General features: G+C 34.0%; 1 pseudogene; it reads right to left on the reverse strand.

Annotated features, from left to right (window-relative positions):
* Nucleotides 1-801: 801 nt before the first annotated feature.
* Nucleotides 802-22,549, reverse strand: LOC149577922 (UDP-glycosyltransferase 92A1-like; annotated as a pseudogene).
* Nucleotides 22,550-23,275: the final 726 nt, after the last annotated feature.

Here is a 23,275-nt window from a genome sequence, read left to right on the forward strand (position 1 = left end):
AATTTGTAAATTGTGTATTTTTTTTGCTGAGGTTACAACAATTTTGTGATTTTTTCTTGTTAAGGTTGCAAATTTCTCTCATAAGCATGTGAAAAAATGAATGGATTTGAAAATAATCTATCCTTAAAACAAATTGATTTGAAATAATTTGTTGTGCAACTTTCAAATTTCTTTCAAGCCTCCGAGGAAAAGAATAGATTTAAATTAATATGTTGCATAGCTTCCCACATTGTCAATTTGAAATGATTTGTTTGAAATATTTTTGTAGAGTTGATTTGAAAATGTGTTATTTGATTTGGTGATTTTTTTTTTTCGATAATGAGATTGCTCCATGCTTGGAGATGTGTTCATCGAGGCATGAATCATTAGTTTTATCATAGAGGCAAGTTTCCAACACTGTAATCAACATGAACAACATTCTAGAGGTTTGGAAGTAGTTTTTGGAATTTAATTTTTAGAAATTTTTGTATTAATATATTAATTTTACCCCTAGAAAAATGGGGGAAGTCAATCGAAATTAATGAGTTAATGGGTAGAAATTATTTTAAAATAAATTAATTTTGGAATTTAAGAATACAACGACTTTAGGTATAAAAATTAATTTGTGAACCACAACCAAAAATATTAACTCCATGCCTTTAGTTATAAAAATTTAAATTTTGAACCACAACCAAAAACATTAGTTTTGTGTCTTATAGATAAGACATGGACTAATAAAAGTGTTTCATTTCATCACAAGACTCTTCACTAATACCACATCCCAAACACAAAAATCCCCACGAAAAAAACAAAAAAACTACTTCATGGACTATAGGATTGAGGTAACAAAAGCAAGAGATTTACTTCATTTACGAAGTCATCAATGTTGGCAATTGACAAAGCCTTGCATGCATTTTCATCTGCAAAAACTACAATCCTCACAATATCTCTCAGTTGCCTCACCCTTTTCTGCATCTCACTTCCCAAGTAGCCATCCATGAACAACCTCATAATCTTCTCCACCTTACTTTGTCAAATTATCCCTCCATGCCCCTAAAAATATTGATGCTCATGCTGACTTCCTCCTCCAAAAGCTTAGAATTATAAAATTGATCCAATGCAATGGGCCACCCAATCATAGGCACACCTTTGCTCAGGCTCTCAAGCATAGAATTCTATCCACAATGGCTTAGAAATCTGTAGGTTGAATAATGTGAAAGGATAAGAAATTATAGCGTCCAACCCATTAGAAGAAGCTCTTGTTTCAACTCCATCATTCTCCCTTCGAATCCTTCTAGTAGAAAGTCATTCAATGCATTAGTTACTCCAATGGGAGGATGAATGGCCCAAATAAAGGTCAGTCAAGAAGCTTCAATGATCAAAGCCAAAGTGTCATGTCTCTCTTGTCAACATGCATAGACATGCTTATTTGGATCCTTATGTGGTGATCAAGACAAAGTTAGATTGGTCGACTCTTTTGTTTGACAATAATTACAAAATATTTAAGTTAATTTCATAAGTTTGTAACTTAATTTCATTTCTAAGGATGGATTAATGATTAATTGATGCATAGATGGATGTTACGTGGTGTCACATTTCATTTTTATATGATGTTAGGTTATGTCACTCATGATTATATTTAATGATGTATTTAATTATACTATTTGAGTTACTAATTTGTTATATATTGCAAGTGTTTGAGTGGTTGTAGTTTTGAAGGTACGAGAGTGTGGTTGAGGTAGAGAGGGTTAGCCTCTCTGAAGGGGATGAGTTAGGGGATCTTACAACCACACCCACACACCACTTAAGAATTAGATGTTGGAGTTGATGAAAGCCAACTCCAAAGACACCCAAGATCACCTGCATGCGAAAACTTGTCAAAGAGAAGCCAAGGAGAGGAAGAGCATGGAGCAAGGGTAAAACCCTAAACAGACATGAGAGACAATATGTGCAAACACAAGAAGAAAATGTATTTACAATATGCACAATGCCTTTATGTTATGTTATGTTGAAAATACAAAGAGGGAGAGGTTTCTTATAAAGACCTCAAGGAAGCTTGTAGAACAAGCTAGAAGGTGGTAGAAGATAAGGATGACAACTCAGCACACATCCACAAAAGGTGGAACATGCTAGAAGGGAACAAACTCCTGTGTTGTCAACAACTAACCACTACATGCATTAAATACAAAATATTAAATAAATGCATTTCCCTAAGTAAGCTTAATTAATAGAATAAATAATTAATAATTAATTAATTATTTACTCTAATACCCCCCCTTAAGTGCAACTTAGGGAAATGCCTTAAGCTCACAAAACTAAGATGAATGCAGAATGGGTCTCGGAAACGAGGCCATTTTAGGTACCCAAGTACAATGCAATAAAATGAAAACTTTGTAAGTGGGGAAAGAGAGAAAACCACGTGGGAAAAACCCTCCCCCAAAAATAGGTAACCTAGTGAAGAACTGAAGAAGCCTCCAACTAGGGAAATGTCCCCTAAAACAAGAACAAGAAGTGATCATGAAGAAGCATCACTGAAGCATGAAGAAGCCACAAATCTACCAAATTGTTGATCTGAAGAACCTCCATGGAAGAAGAAGGCACAAATCGAGCATGTCTATATGGTAGATGATCCATCTCACTGAAATGCATAGGTAGCCAGCCACTGCAATCGCCTTGTATATAGGATCAACTACTGAATACATAGTTCACACTATTGAACCATCAAACCACGGATGCATTAGAACAATAACATGACCCCCCTTAATGCAGACGGGGTGTGATGACAGGCAACTGAGAAGGTGGGCCAAAGTCTCCTGCAAATGAACCAAGAACGACGAGAGAGGGAAAGAGGTATAGACACCTATAAAGACACGATCAAATAGACTCTGCATGGGGCTAATGTCATGGAAGGGACACTCACTTGACAAAGGGAGAATGCCTAAAACAGCAAACAACTATCATCCCCATGGTGCTTTATGAAAATAGTGCATGTACAACTGACTCAAAACAACATTCATAATCCCCAGAATGCAAAAGTGGCACTTTATCTCAGTGCCATACAAAAAAGTGCTTCAAAATGATAGCTACAATGATCAAAACTAAAAACAAGTTGCAACAAAACAAAGTACAACTAAAAAAAAGAGAAACCATGCCAGGAAAATGATCCTCAGGCCTAAAACACTCAAAATATCCACCATATAGAAAAAAAATGCCAAAATTATGATAGAAAGAGAATGGGCAAAAAAATCAAGAAAAGGACCACATTTCTGAAAAGGTGATAGAACCAGCTTTCCAAAAATATAAAGTTTTCAAAAAATGGGCATGGGATGCAAAAGATATGCTTGCTGGAGTCAAAAACATAACTTCAAACTTTAACTAAAAAAATGGGCAATGAAAAGGCATCAAAACCTAAAAATTCTTGCACCAAAGTCTCCATCTTAGAACTAGCTTTTTGGTGCTTCTTTTGGATCAGAAAAATACCTCTGTATGCTCAAGTTATGGCCAAAAAATAAAGAGTAGGTCCAAAATGACCCTGAAGGAGAGGTGCAAGAAGGATGCTGATGACATGCTGATGTCATCATTTTACTGCAAAAAATTTGACGACCATGTGATTGTCACCACAAAAAAAGAAGCCACGTGGTAGTGGCATGTGGATGCCACGTGGCAAGAGGCTGATGTAGCAGGTGCCACGTGGCACCTGCGCCACGTGTCACGCGTAGAATGCGCACTGACTATGCAGAAAAGCTGAGTGGGTGGGCTGATGGAGCAGACATGTAGATGGCAGAGGTGGCTGCAATTGGAGCTGAGGGAAACTAGCGGTAGAGTGGCGTCAAAAATTGAATAGCTGGTGAGGTGGCACGGAGCTCCAGCCGATGGTGGAGGCTGGGCAGCGGCGCAGACAGTGGAGGCGGAGGAGGGGGCCAGTGACAGCGGAGTGGGGCAGAAACTGAAGTAGAAGAGTTACAGACGCAACCAAAGGAGTTGGGCAGGGGCAGCCCCGAGGCGGCTGCTAGGTGGTGCCACGATGGTGCACCCTATGCCCCTTTTTAAATTTTTTTTAAATCGCCATGCATCCGTACGATCTGTATGGAAAGCCCCTTGAACAAATTTTTTTTACCTCCTGGAGCTCTATCTCCAAAAATGACAAGTTTTATATGAATCCTGACTGCAAATGATCTTCTAGATCCAATGGTGATGTTCGTTTTGCCCCAATGTGCTCTAAAAATTTGTTGATCCCCTGATTTGAAGAAAAAATGCACAAACAAACTAGGTTTTGTGACTTCAAATCACGGCTTCAAAATTCTTCAACCAAGTTGCAACAGGAAGGCTCTTATACCATGTTGGAGTTGATGAAAGTCAACTTCAAACATGCCCAAGGTCACCTACATGCAAAAACTTGTCAAAGAGAAGCCAAGGAGAGGAAGAGCATGGAGCAAGGGTAAAACCCTAAATGGACATGAGAGACAATATGTGCAAACACAAGAAGAAAATGTATTTACAATATGCACAATGCCTTTATGTTATGTTATGTTGAAAATACAAAGAGGGAGAGCTCACTTGTAAAGACCTCAAGGAAGCTTGTAGAAAAAGCTGGAAGGTGGTAGAAGATAAGAATGACAACTCAGCACACATCCACAAAAGGTGGAACATGCTAGAAGGGAACAAACTCCCGTGTTGTCAAAAACTAACCACTACATGCATTAAATACAAAATATTAAATAAATGCATTTACCCAAGTAAGCTTAAGTAATAGAATAAATAATTAACAATTAATTAATTATTTATTCTAACATTAGATGCCTAATTAATGTTGCATTCTATTTTGTGTTAATCTAATTCTTGAATGTTTAAAACACAATGGAAAGGTTATTGATGAAAGCTTCCTATATGCTATGATAATATATTGTTATATTACTTATTACATCATTAATTGATAGGTTATTGATGAAAGCTTCCTCTATTTGAAACATAGTTGTATGTTATCATTCTTGTATATAGGTTGTTCACCAGGAAGGGGCATGGTTAAGAGAAGCTACCTCGTAGTCTCCATTATAGTTGACTCAAAGCTTTAACAAGCACTAATAGTGGTGACCATTAAAACCTAAGGAAAATGTAGCACCCTTTGATTGAGTTTTCCTTGTTTGGATCTGCCACAAATTAGGAAAGATTTTGTGTTTTCTTACATGATATTTCTTTCTTGATTGCATACGGGTTGCAATGAGTTTGAGCTATGCCTTCTTTCACTAGTGATTGGGAATAAATATAGTCTTCTTCACCCTTAGGCTCCTATTTTTGGCTGGCTATAGGATATCTAAAATATCCACAACCATGTACTCCAATGGGTTGCTCTTTTCAAGTCCACTTACCATATAATGGTTAGACATTTGAATGGAAATGTGAGTAAACCTTTCTATTAATAAGACTAACCCAATTGCTTATTTTAAAACACCAATCATACTTCTATATATTTCATGATGAAAATATCTAAGATGTATTCTATTCTTCCTCTGTTATGGGGTTTTGAGGAAAGTAAGTTATGTGACTTGTATTGGACTGTTGTTATACCATTTTCATGAAATCTCTATATTGTTTTTTTTTTTTTCATTTAGTAACCACATATTTAACATTGCTATATTAATGTGCTAGTTGTAGGCTCACAATTTATGTTGCTGCATGTTCAAAATACCTTGGGTTGGTGTTTTCTATAACTTCCAAAAACACTACTGTAGACCAAAACTCCACATATAATGGTGTGACCAAAATGGACTTGGCCTCTATTATACTATTGTTGCAATCAAATGCCATAATGAATCTCTATTTTACCACTATATTGTTGTGGCATACATATTGTATTTTGAATCTCTAAAATTTAGTATTACGATGGTCTTGATGAGAACATTTAGTGTTTCCATAGTAAGAGATGAGGATAATTTGTACAAAGAAAACTAAATGTTACACTAGACAACTATTAGGTTCCTTACTTTTGTTAAAAGGATCCAATACTCTAAATTATGGATAATGCTCATTGGTCTATGTACTGATTTAAGAGATATTGCCTCCTAAATTAGGAAATACTAAAACTTATTAAAAAAAAATGAGGTTGTTGAGTGCTAAATGACTATGTTAGTTGTAAATTCTTAATGACTAGTCCTAGTATTTGATGTTTATATCCTTTATGGAAGGGTGAAATGTGGCAAAAGGGAGGGTGGAGATGGATGCATTAGGTTTTGCTTCTCTCAACCTATCAGATTCTGAAAAGTAGGATTTATTATGTTTTGTCTCTCTTTTTGGTAATACTGATGAATTTTGTGCTTGGCCAAGCCATTTTGTATTGCATTTAAGTAACATGTTCTGACATATAGCCTATGCATGACTATGCTCACTTTTTGTTGCATATGTATAGATATGCTTATTTAAAATAAATTTATATGTGGGTAGATGTGTTACAATTTTTCTTTTACAACATATGTGTAGATGTGTAGTTTTTTTTTCTTTTCCATACCATATTCTATGATTAGGCTAATAGGCACATGGTTGTATCTAGTATATTTCATGGCTACACCAGATCTATCTGATCCATCTTGTTCTAGGAAGCTAGGCTTCTTGTGATGGGGTTAGGGAATTATACATGTCAAGAAGAATCTTGAGGGAGTATACACTTTGTGGTTGGCGAGGTAAAAGCACCTAGGTGACGCTTCTGTCTTAGATAGTAGATGGACGACATTAGATGGCTTTGGAGACTAGATACACTAAAGGACACATGAATTTTTTTGATAACCTTTCTTATGGTCTTGCAATTTTCATCTTAGAGATGATGAATAGTAACATTCCATTGATGTGATCTCTAATTATTAAGTAATGCAATCCTAAAATATTGAGATGTACTTTTCCTTATGTATAAGATGAACATACATTGTAATTCAACACCATAGTTCATATGATGTAATGTTCATGCGATATAAAATAGCATCTTAGTGTTATACTGAATTTGTTAATAAACTAATTGTTTTTATCATATTAGTTAATGGATAACGAATGAGATCTTGACTTTTCAACTCTAGTTGTGATTGGTTTCTCTTTCACATTTTTTATTCTTATGTGATGTGGCATTTTTTATTAGGACATCATTCTTACATATGGTATTAGAGCTATGTTTAAATCCTAGGCCTTGGGCTACCATGCTAACTTGCACCCATGTGTGTCAAGTGTTTGAGTTATCACCATGGCCAGAATAGCTAATCATAGAGGTGGGTCTAGTAGTGGTGCATGAGCTGAGGAACCTAATGAGAGGTTAGATTAGATATTGACATTGTTGACCCAACAAGAGCCTTTTTTATAGCAACAAGGCCAAAGAATCTATAACATAGAGCATGAGGCTCGAGGTAGAAAAACTAACGAAGAGGCAATAAAGAATGATGAAGATCAACACTCTAGAGCCATACATAAGTAGGAGGAGGAACTAAGGAATAAATTTGAGGATGATCTATTGGATGAGGCTCATAGGAGGTCTGAGGTAGAGCAGAAGGTCGATGATGACCGTTAGATTGCTCTCATTAATACTGATAGGTTATAAACAGTAGCTGACTTGAGAAAAGATCTCAAGAAAGTGACCTCACTAACATTTTATGGTAGAGCTTTAGGGGAAGATGTTGAGGCATGGATTACCAACATGGAGAAGTATTTCTTGGTGTGAAACTATACAGGAAAATTTAGAATAATTTGGGCCACATTTTAGCTGATGGGTGAGGTAGCTACCTGGTGGGATGGTGCAATGGCTAAAAAGAAATTTCAGCATGGGGAGGTAATGTGGGAAATTTTTTTGCATCTTTTCCACAAATAATGGTTACCTTAGCTATTCTATGACAAGAAATAATCAAATTTCTACAAGTTAGTTTAGGGGAACATGAATGTTACACATACCATGAACATCTTTGTCATTTGGTGAAGTATGTTCCTCAATATCAACATGATGAGCTATTTAGAACTTGAAAATTTGTGATGGGTTTATGACTTGAGATATACAATGAGATCAAAATGTAGGAGTCTGAGACCATGGATTTTGCACTGCATAAGGCTCTTAAGAAGGAATAGAGATTGAAGGATGCTTCCTCATCTAAATCTTCCAACTAGAACTATAAAAGGAAGTTCCAAGACAACAAGTCTTATAAGGATAATAGGGGGTATTAGGATGACAAGAAAAAAGGAAATGGAAAGAAACAACAAATCAAAAACATGAAGGATAAGGGATAGGACAATTCTAACAAGAATAGGAATAAGAAAAATTGGAACAATAACAAGAATCAAAACAATATAAATAAAAGAAATAGAAATAGAAGGAATGTAAATGATAGGGGTGAAAAGAATAGGAATGATGATAGGAGGGGCCCTAGGATAGGATTTTATGTATGTGGCGGTAACCACTTTGTTGCTAAGTGTCCATAATGATCTAACAAGAGGGACTTTCTAGCATAGCACCACATCCATGCTGTAGTTGATCATAGGCAAGCAAATTTTCAAGCCACTCCTATACAGATGACTAGTACACTATTTGGTTACCCTATTTCTATTCTTATAGATACTAGTGCTATTGAATGTTTTGTAGATCCCAATATAGTAGCTAAGATACCTATTAGGGCTAGTTTTATGGCTGAACCTTGGACTATAGAATATGGTAATAGGGCTGAACATAGGGTAGAACAATGCTTATTTTGCAGTGGGTTGGAACTCCCTAGCTTTCAAATAGAGTTAAACTTGTATGTAGCATCTTTGGGCTCATATGATGTCATCCTAGGAATCAACTAGTTAAGTAAACATAAATCCTTAGTTAATTGTTAGGATAAGGTGATCGAATGCCACAATATCACAGGTCACTCAGTGATGCTAAATAGTGTCAAACAATCATTTGAATGAAGAAAATTTTTAGCTATGCAATTGAAGAAAACAAAGAGGAAGGGATGCCAGTTATATGTTGTCCATGTCAAGAATTTGGAAGATATTCCACTTTGATTAGAGGATCATCCTATTTTGTAGGAATTTAGAGACATGTTTCTAGATGATTTTCTTGAACTACCCTCTAAGAGGGAGTTCAATTTCTCCATAAATCTTGTGCCAGGAGCATGACATCATTCAAAGGTTCCTTACCATATGACTTCCATAGAAATGTATGTGTTGAACACTTAGCTACATGAACTCTTGGATAAAGGTTTCATTTGACCTAGTGTATCACCGTTGGGAGCTCCTATAATTTTCATTAAGAAGAAGGAAGGTACCTTAAGGTTGTGCATTTATTACCACATGCTAAATAAGGTGATCATAAAAAATTTATATCCTCTCCCAAGAATTGATGAACTATTGATTAGATGAAGGGAGCAACCGTATTCTCTAAAATTGATTTGAGATCTGGATATCATTGAATTCAGATTTAGGATGAAGACATACCTAAGACAACATTTAGAACTAGGTATGGGCATTATGATTTTGTAGTCTTACCTTTTGGAGTGACAAACATGCCTGCTACTTTCATGAACCTGATGAACAATGTATTCAGAGACTGTCTCAACAAAGTCATGGAGATATCTATTGATGATATCTTGATATAATCCAAGAATTTATAAAAGCATGAATAACACTTGCATATAGTCTTGGAGCACCTGAGAGAGAGAAAATTGTACGGGAAGATCTCTGAGTGTTCATTTTATTAGAAAGAGATCCACTACCTAGGGCATATTTTATCGGCTGATGGCATAGCAGTGGAATTTGTAAAGATAAAAGCCATCCTTCAATTGCCAACTCTATAGAACATAAGTGAAGTTAGGAGTTTTATGGGTCTTGCTAGGTATTATAGGAAATTTGTTGAGGGATTTTCTAGCATAGTAGTACCAATCACATCTCTCTAGGAAAAGGGCAAAAGGTTTGAGTGGACAAAAGCATATGAGAAAGCCCTTCAGTTGCTTAAGCAAAGGCTTACCACCGCTTTGATCTTGATTATACCAAATCCTAATGGACACTTTTTTGCCACAATAGATGCTTTAGGAGATGGGCTTGAGGGTTTATTAATGTAAGATAGTAAGGTTGTTGCCTACGAATCTAGGAAGCTCAAATTGCATGAACTAAACTATGTTCCTCATGATTTAGAACTAGCTACGATAGTACATGCATTGCAGACGTGGTGACATTACTTGTTTGGGAAGCCATTTGAGCTTAAAACTGATCATATGGGGTTGAGGTATATTTTCATTCAACCTAATCTGAATGCCAAGCAGAGGTAGTGGCTTGAATTCCTCAGTGAATACAATTTTGGAATTGAGTATATTAAAGGAAAAGAGAAAAGGGTAGCAGATGCACTTAATTATAGAAGTCATATCACCACTATCACTACATCTTGAACTCATATGAGAGAGTATATTCTTCAATACCTTCTTGGAGATACCCATTACGAATAGGTGAAGTCAGTATTGGACACCGATGCCTCTAATTCAAGATTTGTTAATTACTCTTTTGATGATGATGGTGTACTTAAGTACTAGAATAGGATATATTTTCACAACCATGAAGGGTTGGAAAAATTGTTGATCTCAAATTGGTTTTGATAATTGAGTGTCAACACAATTAAGCTTTTTACTAAGTTCATGCCCAACTAGTAACATATGCCAAGTATAATATGTATAGATGCTGAGTAAATAAAGTGCTGAGTAAATAGTAAGTGCCAAGCAATTCAAGTGCTAAGTGAACAATAGATGTAGAGAAAGTTCAAGTGCCGAGTTAGATAGAATTACAATATGTGTTGAGCATCAGTATTATCAAGTGTTGAGTAACAAAGAATGGATCTAGTTGTTTATGATGGCACAAACAACTATGTAAATCATTTTTGCACCAACTAATGGATAGATCTTGAAGTTTTGAAGATAAGATCAAATCTGTTTGGATTCCCTAATTGATCAACATGCAACCAATCAAAAAAATTGAAGGAATTGAGTAGGAAAAAATGAATGAATCTCAATCGTAGATTCATACCTAACCCTAAACCACCAAAGTATTTTTAAAGGGAGATGAAGCCCCATAATTAAAGTATGAGAGAGAGAATTAGAGAATGTATGTGAGGAGCTGATGCTAGCAAAGATTTAAAGGAATTGAAAGGGGTGAATTGATCAGTATAAATTCAAGGTGACTTAGAAGGATAGAATTACAGAATCAATTTGTAGAATAGAGGATCGAGGATACATCAATTTCATATTAGATTATAAAGGATCAAGATGGAATAAATTGAGATCTAAAATTAGCAATACCAAATTATAAGTAGTCAGATCAAACATTCTACTGTCAGATCAAAGTTTGCACTGAGATTTGTTGGCTTTTTTGAGGTTTTAGAAGTTATCAACCTAGTTTCTTATTAGCTTGCTTTGCCACCTTCTTCCACCCACATTCATAATTTTTTCAATGTGTCGATGCTTAAGCCATATCATCTTGAGATATCTCATGTGCTTGACTAGCATGTGTTTAAGGTACATGATCCAGGGTGATGGCAGTTAAGCCCACCTGATTCATTGAGTAGCATATCGTCAAGGTACGAGACAGGGACGTCCTCTAGTATAAGGTCCAATGGGAGTAATTTGGTGTATATAGTTCCACTTGGGAGGATGAGGAGGATTTATAGAAATCCTCTCCTCATATTTTTGTATGGCTTGTTTTATTTTAGCTAGATATCAATTTTGGATGTGTGTGCATGCTTATTTTTGTTGTGATTTTACATCAGGACAATGCCTTTTCCTAGAGGGGAGGGATGTTTCATCTCACTTGTCGACATGCTTGAAAATGCTTATTTGGATGCTTATATGATGATTGAGTCAATGTTAGACTGGTCAACCCTTTTGTTTGAAGAAAAATTAAGAAATATTTAACTTGATTTCCTAAGTTTGTAACTTAGTTTCTCTTTTGAGGGTGGATTAGTGATTAATTGATGCACAGATGGATGTTATGTGGTGTCACATTTCATTTTATATGATGCTATGATATATGCCACTCATGATTATATTTAATGATGTATTTAAATATACTATTTGGATTACTAACTTATTGCTTGTTATGAGTGTTTGAGTGGTTGTAGGATCAAAGGGATGAGAGTGTGGTTGAGGTAAAGAGGGTTAGCCTCTTAGAAGGGGATGAGTAAAAGGATCTCACAGTTGCACCCACACACCACTTAAGAATTAGATGCTTAAATAATGTTGCATTCTATTTTGTGTTAATTTGATTCTTGAATGTTTAAAACATAATGGAGAGGTTATTAATGAAAGATTCCTTTATACTATGATAATCTATTATTATTTTACTTACGACATCATTAATTGATAGGTTTTTTATAACCAAAGGTGGGAAAATATATCTTTATTTTCTCTTTTTACATCCGAAGCATCTTACACATATGAGGGAATAACTAACAATACTATGCACATATTTAGGAAAAGGAAAGAATAATGCAATTGTGTCAGGTACAAAAAAAATCTAATATTATAAAAATAATAATTATTTTTACTTTGGGGGTGATGCCAATAGGAGAAAAATTTGGAAGTAGACAGAGGGAGTTTGGATTGAGCACGAAGGACAACATATTTTTCAGGTTCCCCTTTAAGTGCTAGTTAATCACATGTTACTTATTCAATGCATGGAAAACTCTAAAGATTTTGATTTTTGTAACTATATATTTGTCACCTAGTTGTTTTTGCAAGGATTTTAAGCATTATGTTATTTCACTTTGGAGAGGTCAATGTAATATTTTTATTCAATCACATGAGTGTAAATTTAAGCTATTGTAAAAATAGATACATTGTGAGGATCCTTGTACAAATATCAAATGTAAAATATTTGTTTAATAATACCAAACAACACAGTAATGTCAGATCTATAGGTATGATACTAAACATTCAATACGTTATATTCATTTTGAAACATAGTTGTACATTATCATTCTTGTATGTAGGTTGTTCACTAGGAAGGGGCATGGTTAAGAGAAGCTACCTCATAGTCTCCATTCCAGTTGACTCAAAGATTTAACAAGTACCAACAACGGTGACTGCTAAAACCTAAGGAAAATGTAGCACTCTCTAATTGAGTTTTCCTTGTTTGGGTCTGCTGCAAATTAGGAAATATTTTCTATTTTTCTTATACACTATTTCTTTCTTGATTGCATATGGGTTGCAATGAGTTTGAGCTATGCCTTTTTTCACTAGTGACTGAGAATAAATATAGTCTTCTTTACCCTTAGGCTTTCATTTTTGGCTAGTTGTAGGATATCTAAAACATCCACAACCATATACTCCAATGGGTTGCTCTTTTCAAGTCCACTTACCATATAATCGTTAGACATTTGAATGGGAATGTGAGTAAACCTTTTTATTAACAAGACTAACTTAGTTGTTTATTTTAAAACACCAAACATACTTCCACAGATTTTATGAGGAAAATATCTAAATTGTATTCTATTCTTCCCCTATTATGGGGATTTGAGGAAAGGAAATTATGTGAGCTGTATTGGATTGTTGTTATACCAATTTCATGAAATCTTTGTATTGTTTTGCTTTTGTGGTTAGTAACCATGTATTTAACATTGCTATATTAATGTAATAGCTATAGGCTTACAATTTATGTTGCTACATGTTCAAAATACCTTGTGTTGGTATTGTCTATAACTTCCAAAAACACTACTATAGATCAAAAATCCACATACAATGATATGATGAAAATGGACTTTTTCTTTGTGTTAAATCTCCATACTCTTATACTATTGTTGCAATCAAATCCCTTAATGAATATTTATTTTACCACTATATTACTATGTCACACATATTGTGTTTCAAATATCTAAACTTTAGTATTACAAGGGTCTTGATGAGAACATTTAGTCTTGTCATAGTGATGTTAGAAATAATAGTCCACCAAGATAACTGGGCAGGGGGGGTGAATTAGTTATCCAATAATTAAAACATTTATCAACCTTAAACAATCCTATCCATTCAACCAAAGTAAAGAACAACCATAACAAGATGCACATAGACAATTACACTAGATATGCTAACTAGGGAAACCCTTGATCAGAGGGAAAACCCTTGTGGGAATGATGCCCATAAGATGATGTACTAATATAAATATTCCTTGTTAGAGGATGGACCATGTTAGGATTCTATTACAACATTTAGTACATATGATCCTTGTTAAGAGATTTTGAATCCTTGTTAGAAGCTTCCAACCCTGTTAGGAGTTGTAAAAGATAGAAGGACCCATTTTCTAAATAGCTTTTGGGGCAAGACCACTGAACTTATTATCCAACTGATCTCTCAACTATTCCTTGTAGAATAATTGTATGTACTATGCTTCAAACACTTTTCCTCTATCGTATCCAACCTATCAGACCTTGTAGACCATGTCACACACCTTGGATCCAAGTATCCAACTTCAGATCACTCAATAAAACCTCAGCAATAAAGTTTTCTTCACTTCTACTCTACTCTTCTCAACTTCATATTCTACTCTTTTTACTACTTATAATTACTTCTCTTCCATATAGCCAAACTTATGATAAAGGAAAATGTCCTTCCTTTATATCAAATCCATAAAAAAATTCCTTGAGCTGACGGTTACCTTCTTAATTAATTATTATAGGAGCACATTAATAACATGTTAGACTTAGTGATAACATTAATCTTTCACCTTATATCTTGAATATCTTTCCCTATATGTATCATTATGATGAGAAAACTTAACCACACCATCAACAACATGTCTTCTTGACATCTTTAACTTTGGCTTCTCAAAATAACAACTATGCTAAGAAATATAACAAGGTTACTAGAACATGCCTCAATAAACTCTATCTCAGAACAATCTTTACTAAAACTTGCATAACTTCTTCCAAACTTAATATTTTATGCTTTTGAGGTTAGCTACATATACTAGACACTTAGTAGCATCTCTCTTTAACCTAACTATTTAATGTACTCAATGATTTGTCTATGCCAACTTGATCTTTCCATTGTTCTTCTATTAGATACCACAAAAAATTTCTATGTGGACATCAATGCCAAATACAGTCATGAATGTAACATATCATCATGATAATGATTGTATCATAATTATACAATACTCTCCCATAGGAATATCATTGACATTCATGCTTCCAATAATCTCCCCCTTTGGCATTGATGACAACATAGATAAAAAAACATCTAGTTCCAAGAATACCAACTGCAAAAGACTATTAACCTTTCTTTTCAAATCCTCTTCATCAATCATTCTCCCCCATTGATATACCTCAATGTCCTTTACATCAAACTATTTTCCATACTATACTTCTCCCTTCAATGTACTCAAATTGTTTTTCATGCTAAACTTCTCCCCCATTGACATCAATGTCAAAGGTTTCAATAACCATCAAACTCTACAACAACTGATTCTTACTCACCTCAAGTGTCCAAAGACACTATTCAAAAAAAACATCCAATAAGAGTCCTAGATGAATCTATCCATCATAGATACTCCCCCATATAGGAAGCATCAACATTTAGTCTAGAAAAATAATAGTGCTCTGTTACACTAGACTGATGCACTCTTGCATCTTTTACTCTAATGTAGGAAGGGGCATAACCCCTAACATACCTCACAAATACTCAAAAGTCTCTTTGGGAAGAGGCTTAGTGAAAATATTTGCAATATGCTCTTTAGTGCTCACATACTCCAATATAATTTCCTTTTCTACAAATTTCTTTCTCAACATGTGATACTTGATAGAAATGTGCTTGGTCTTAGAATGCAACACTAGATTCTTAGACATATTTATTGTGCTTGTGTTGTCACAATGTATGACAATAGGTTCATTGATTTCTATCCTTATATCCTTCAACATTTGCTTCATTCAAACAACTTGATTACAATTTTTTTTTGTTGCAACATATTTTTTTTTGCTATACTTTGTGAGGTACAATCCTACTTCTTGCTTAGCCAAGAAACCAATCTTCCTCTAAGAAAGAAGGCTTCACCACTAGTCCTCTTTCTATCATCCATAATGCCTAACCAATTAGCATTAGTATAAGCACATAAAGTAAAATCATTAGACTTAACATACCAAAATCCAATCTTTGGTGTTCCCTTTAGGTATCTAAATATCCTTTTGACTACTATATAATGTGCTTCTCTGGGATCAGCTTGGAATCTTGTAACAATTCCAACTATATTTTCTATATGTGGCCTTGTGTGAGTCAGATATTGCAATCCTACGATCATAGATTTGTACTTTTTCTACTCAATAGTAGTTGTCTCAGCCCTTGTAGATAACTTGTGTCAAGTTACCATAGGTGTTCCAATGGGTTTACATGTTTCCAAACCAAACCTTTTCAGTAAATCTTTCAAATACTTAGTCTGAGAAAGAAAGATTCCTTCTTTATCCTATATAATTTGTAATCCTAAAAAATATTTCATTTCTCCTATCATACTCATTTCAAATTCTTTCTTCATTTCTTCTACAAACTTGTCACTTTCATCATCATTTCCTCTAGATATGATATCATCAACAAATATTACCAAGATCATCAATCCATCATCAATTTCTTTCTAATAGATATTTCTATCTACCATACCTTTGCTATATCCAAGCTTTGTCAAATTCTTGTCCAACCTTGCATACTAGGTTCTAGGTGCTTTGTTGAAGCCATACAATGCTTTCTTTAGTCTACATACTATGTCCTTGTCATTTGTCAAAGGACAACCTTCAAGTTGTTCTATCTATACCTCTTCTTCAACTTCTCCATTTAGAAATGCTAACTTGACATCCATTTGATATACTTTGAATTTCTTATATGCTACATATGCTAAGAATAACCTTCTTCTATTCTATCCATAGGAGCATAGGTCTCATCATAGTCTATTACTTCTCACTGTAAGTAACCTTTACATACCAATCTTTCCATGTTCCTTACAACTTCACCTTGTTCATTCATCTTTTTTCTGAATACCCATTTAGTTCTTATCACATTCTTGTCTATTGATCTGGGGACCAATTTCTGTCTTATTCTTTAATATCTGATCCAATTCCTCTTTCATAGATTGCTTCTAATGGTCATCTTTGCATGCTTCATCTGCATTCTTAGGTTCAACTTGAGATATAAAACATAGTTCTTCATTGATTCTACTTCGTTTCATCACACTTTTATCTCTACTTCTGATGATTTTCTCAGGTGGATGATTCTTTGTCATATTCTTACCTAAAGTAGGAGTTGTTATCTCAACTCTTGGCTCTATTTAAATTTTCTAAGCTTTGTTCCTACGTTCTCTCTCCTTCATTCTATAAATCATTGTTAGTCTCAAGGAATACTTAATCATTCCTTCGTTTAATAACAACATCATCATCTAAATTGTAATCAACTATTCTTTCTTGTATCTTGAATTTCTCATCAACTCTTACATTTGCACTTTCCATAATAGTCTTAGTTCTCAGATTATAACATCTATAAGACTTTCTTTTCAATTAATAACCAAGAAACATACCATCATCACTTCTAGCATCAAACCTACCAATATCATCATCTGTTTTGATAACACTTACTGCCAAAAATTCTAAAATACTTAACTGTAGGTGAGTGACCAAACCATAGTTCATAAAGGGTCTTGTTTGTGTCTTTCTTGACCTATACTCTATTCATAGTGTAGACTATTGTATTCATAGCTTCTCTCCAAAACATCTTGGATACGTCATTCTTAGCTAACATAGCTCTTGTCACTTATGTTATTGATCCATTTCTTCTTTTTGAGCTATACCATTTTGTTTAGGGGTTCTCAGAGCTCATAAATGTCTTTTGATTCCATTAGCTTCACAAAATATGTTAACCTCATTTGAAGTAAACTCTCATCTTCTATATGATCTTAAACATTCTTCATGCCTAATTCATTATTAACTCTATTCTTGAATGTCTTGAACTTATCAAATGCCTCATATTTTTCTTTAAGAAATGCAACCCACATCATTCTAGAAAAGTCATCAACTAAATTTATCAAATAAATTTCACCATAGAACCTTTAGTATTCATAGGACCACTAAGATTTGTCTATAAAATCTCCAATTTTGTTGTAGCAATAAACTTCCTGCTGGGAAAAGTTCTGTTATGCTTTGCCAAAACACACTCCTTGCAAATTATGTTAGTAGGTTTGACAATCTTAGGAAAATCTTCAACTACAAACATACTACTGGTCTTTACAATACTGTCAAAGTTTATATGAAAAAATATCTTATGCCATAACCAAGTGTGATCTACCTTTGCAACCAAACATGTCATTTCAATAGGACTCAATTGAAATATATTACCTCTAGATCTGGTTCCTGTTCAATTTACCTTTCCATGTTCTTCTCTGATCATGCATGTCTTTACTAGTGAACTACAACTAATAACCTTTATCCACTAGTTGTCTAATTACATCCTCAGTGTTAGTTTTACCATCAAGAGTTATAGATCCAATACCTTTAACTTGGCATGTTGCACTATTTCCAACTCTGATAATGCCTCCATCCTAACTCTTGAATTCAACAAACTTGGTCATATCACTAGTTTTATGATGTGAACAACCACTATCAATTATCCAATTAGATTTCTTTTTCAACTTGTGACATCACAACTACTTTCTTTGGACTTTCTTCTTTAATATCTACAACTCCAATTTTATTATCACTAGCACTTACTACTTGTTCATCAGAATCATCTTCTTCATTTGCATACAAACATTCTCTATCTCTTCTAGGTTTGAAATTTCCTATATACTATTTCTCTCTTTTAGGACACTTAGATGTATAATGACCAAATTCATTACAAGTCCAACATTTAAATATTTTCTTAGCATATTTTTCTCTTCTTAATAGAAGGGCTACTCCTTCTTTAATCTTTCTATCCTCATCAGATCTGCTGCTACTAGCAAAGTCTTCTCTAGCACTTGTGCTCCTTGATAAAATAGGTCAAATATTCAAGGCACTGAAAGTTGTTTCTATTTTGGTCAACTCTTCACACTATCTAAGCTCATTCTCAACTACTTCAAGTCTTCTAAGTAATGTCTCCTTTGTGAAATCTTTGGTACAAGATATCAACAACTGTATCATTTGAGCTACTGACTTAAATGGTGGTGTTAAGCTCTTCAATATCTTCCATATAATCTCATCATCTTCTTTGGTTCCTCCTTGAGATTTAATATGTACAATAATTTTTGATATTCTATCTACATATGTTCTTACTGATTCACCTTCCATCATTTTAGCATCTTGAAATGCACAAATCCAACTTTGTAGCCTCAATTTCTTAGAATGTTCATCACCTTCAAACCTAGTTTCCAAAGATTTCCAAATCAAACGTGAAGCAACAAGTAACTTGACCTAATTGTATTCAATTTTAGGAAGTGTAATCAATAGTGCTTCTCCAGCTCTCATGTTGCACATAAACAGATCTCTTTTTTCCTTAGTACAAGTTTCCAAATCTTTTTCATCAATGACTATCTTTGATGATTTTGTCAAGATCCAATATCTTGGACCCATACACAATAGACGTGTCTTCATCTTTTCCTTCCAATTGTGATTATTTGTTCCATCAAACTTTGGACTATCTTTCTTGAACATGCTTTCCATGGATCTCCCAAATTGTTAAACTTTATCTTCAAGGACCTAACGCTCTAATACCAATTGTTAGAAATAATAGTCCCCCAAGATAACTGAGTATGGGGGTGGGGGGGAGGATGTTGAATTAGTTATCCAATAATTAAAACATTTATCAACCTTAAATAATCTTATCCATTCAATCAAAGTAAACAACAACCATAACAAGATGCACACAAACAATTACACCATATGTTAACTAGGGCAACCCTTGATGAGAGGGAAAACCCTGGTGGGAATGATGCCCATAAGATGATGTACTAATATAAATATTCCTTGTTAGAGGATGGAACCTATTAGGAGTCTATTACAACATGTAGTACATATGAGTCCTTGTTAGGAGATTTTGAATCTTTGTTAGAAGATTCCAACCTTGTTAGGAGTTGTAGAAGATAGAAGGACCCATTTTCCAAACAACTTTTGGGGTAAGACCATAGAACTCACTATCCAACTGATCTCTCAATTATTCCTTATAGAATAATTGTATGGACTATACTTCAAACTTCTTTCCTCTATGTTGTCAACTGGACCAATCACTGCCAGACCTTGTAGACTAATTCATGAACCTTGGATGCAAGTATCCAACTTCAGATCACTCAATAAAACCTTGGTAATGAAGTTTCCTTCCCTTTCGCTCTACTCTACTCAAGTTCGCATTTTGCTCTTTGTGCTATTTACAATTACTTCTCTTCCATATAGCCACACTTATGATAAAGGAAAATATCCTTCCTTTGTATATAATCCATGAAACAATTTCATTAGTTGGTTGTTACACCATCTCAATCAATTATTATAGGACCACATTAAGAACACATTACACGTAGTGATAACATTAATCTTTCTCCTTGCAACATGAACATCTTTTTGTACACATATCATTATGATGAGTGAACTTAACCATGTTATCAAAAACATTCTTCTTCACATCTTTAACTTCAAATTCTCAGAATAAAAAATCTTCTAAGAGATATAAAAAGTTTACAAGAACATGCCTCTATAAACTCTATCTCATAACAGTCTTTACCAAAACTTGCATAACTTCTTCCAAACTTAATATCTTATGCTTCCAAGGTTAGCTACATATACTAGAAATTTAGTAGTATCTCTCTTTAACCTCACTACTAAATGTATTCAATGATCTATCTTTACCAACTTGATCTTTCCACTATTCTTTTGTCATATACCATAGAAAACTACTATGTTGACATCAATGACAAACATAGTCACGAATGTAACATATCATCATGATAATGATCTGATCATATATCTTCAATAATCACCCATAGTAATATCATTGACATGGGGAGAATTTGTACAAAGAAAACTAAACATTATAGTAGGCAGCTTTTAGGTTCCTTACTATTGTTAAAAGGATCCAATACTTTGTATTATGGGTAATGTTTACTAGTCTATGTACTGATTTAAGTGATATTGCCTCCTAAATTAGGAAATACTAAAACTTATTAAAAAAAAATGAGGTTGATGAGTACTAAATGATAGTGTTAGTTATAAATTCTTAATGACTAGTCCTAGTATTTGATGTTTATATTTTTTATGGAAGGGTGAAATGTGGCAAAATAGAGGGTGGAGATGGATGCATTAGGTTTTTACTTCTCTCAACCTGTTAGATTTTGAAAAGTAAGATTCATTACATTTTGTCTTTCTTTTTGGTAATGCTAACAAATTTTGTGCTTGGCCAGGCCATTTTGTATTGCATTTAAGTATGTTATTTCGAAATTTAGTATCTGTGTGACTATGCTCAAATTTTCTTGCATATGTGTAGATATGATTTATTTAAAAGAAATGTACATGTGGGTAGATGTGTTACAATTTTTATTTCATTACATATGTGTAGATGTATAGTGCTCTTTTGTTTTTTCTATTATATTTTGTGATTAGGATAATAGGCATATGGTTACATGTAGTATGTTTCACGGCTGCACTAGTTCCATCTGATCCATTTTGTTCTGAGAAGCTAGGGTTCTCATGCTAGGGTCTGGGCATTCTTCATGCTAGGAAGAATCCCATGGGAGTAAACACTCTATGGTTGGTGAGGTAAAAGTGACTGGGCCACACTTCCTTCTTAGATAGAAGATGGATGACATCTAATGACTTTGGAGACTAAATACATTGAAGGACACATGACACGTTTTAGTAACCATTTTGATGGTCTTGTACTTTTCATCTTAGTGATGATGCATGGTAACATTCAATTGATAAATCTATGATTATTGAGTAATGTAATCCTAAAATATTGAGATGTACTTTTCCTTATGTATAAGATGGGCATACATTGTAATTCAATACCATAGTTTATACAATATAATGGTCATGCAATATATATCAACACCTTAGTGTTATGCTAAATTTGTTGATAAACTAATCATATTTATCTTATTAGTTAATGGATAGTGAATAAGGTCTTGAAATTCAATTTTGGTTGTGATTGGTTTCTATTTTGTATTTTTTTCATTCTTCTATAATGTGACATGTTTGATTAGGACATGGTTCTTACACAAAGTCTCCATTTGATGGCAGGAGGTTCTGACCATGGTGCCAAAGGAAATATAAAGAATTATGAGGGAGGACATGAGTTGAGCCATGTGACACAAAAATCATTGATAAGAGAATCAATGTAGCAACCATGGGCTCCATTGGAAGCATTAGGGAAGACACGACCCACAATCTAGACATGTCTGCTACTTTTGCTTCACAAATGGTCCATGAATTTTGACTCCAAATAGTGGAAAGTATTGAGAAGAGTTCCCAGCTATTGATATTCCTTGGTATTTGGCATTTCAAGAAGAGGTGTCATGGGTCCTTTCCATCCATCAACCTCAGGCATGTATTGTAAGAGGTTCCAAGAGTTGCATGTATTGTAACTAGCAGTTGCACCATAAAAGGTGCAAGGGGTATGCCGATAGGTTGTAGTTGTGAAAGCAATATTTAAATGATAAGAGATATTGTGGAATAGTGATTTATACTATTTCAATTAATTTCAACAAATTATAAAATGATGTCCCAATTGATATATATGAGACACTAAGAAAGAAACAAAAGAACAACTATGGATGGAAATTAAGATGAATCTTGAACAAAGAAAGTATAAGCATTTGCATGTCATTGGGTTTAAATAATAACATATTACATACATTATGTTTTTTATTATGTTAACATACTTAGGAAATTAATATTAAGTAAATATGACTCTAGATCTTAATAGAATAAAAATTGTATCCGCATAAAAAAACTAGATACATGCAAAACTAAACTTCTTGCTAAAATTAATTCTATAAAAAAACTAGAGATGTCTACTATAATACTTTTGAATAAGAATTTTGCATATACTCTTGTTCAATGGAAAGAACTAAATTGGTAAATCAATGGAAATTCATAATACAAGCTCACCTTCCAAGCCTTATTAGATATGTTAGATGTTAATATTGGGTTAACTGCCCATAAAACTCTAAGTGTATCAAAAAATGGGATGTCACTGAAAAGCTACGTGATTTTATGCTAAAGAAATGAAATGACAGTGAAAAGCTATGTCCTAGTCTTTTGATCATCACGATGAAGCTTACAACATGTGTGGTGTGTAGTAAAAAAAAGTTTCAAGTCTAAAAC

This window comes from Cupressus sempervirens, chromosome 1, assembly GCF_028749045.1.
Source record: "Cupressus sempervirens isolate cs-2001-9-10 chromosome 1, ASM2874904v1, whole genome shotgun sequence".
NCBI lineage: Eukaryota > Viridiplantae > Streptophyta > Pinopsida > Cupressales > Cupressaceae > Cupressus > Cupressus sempervirens.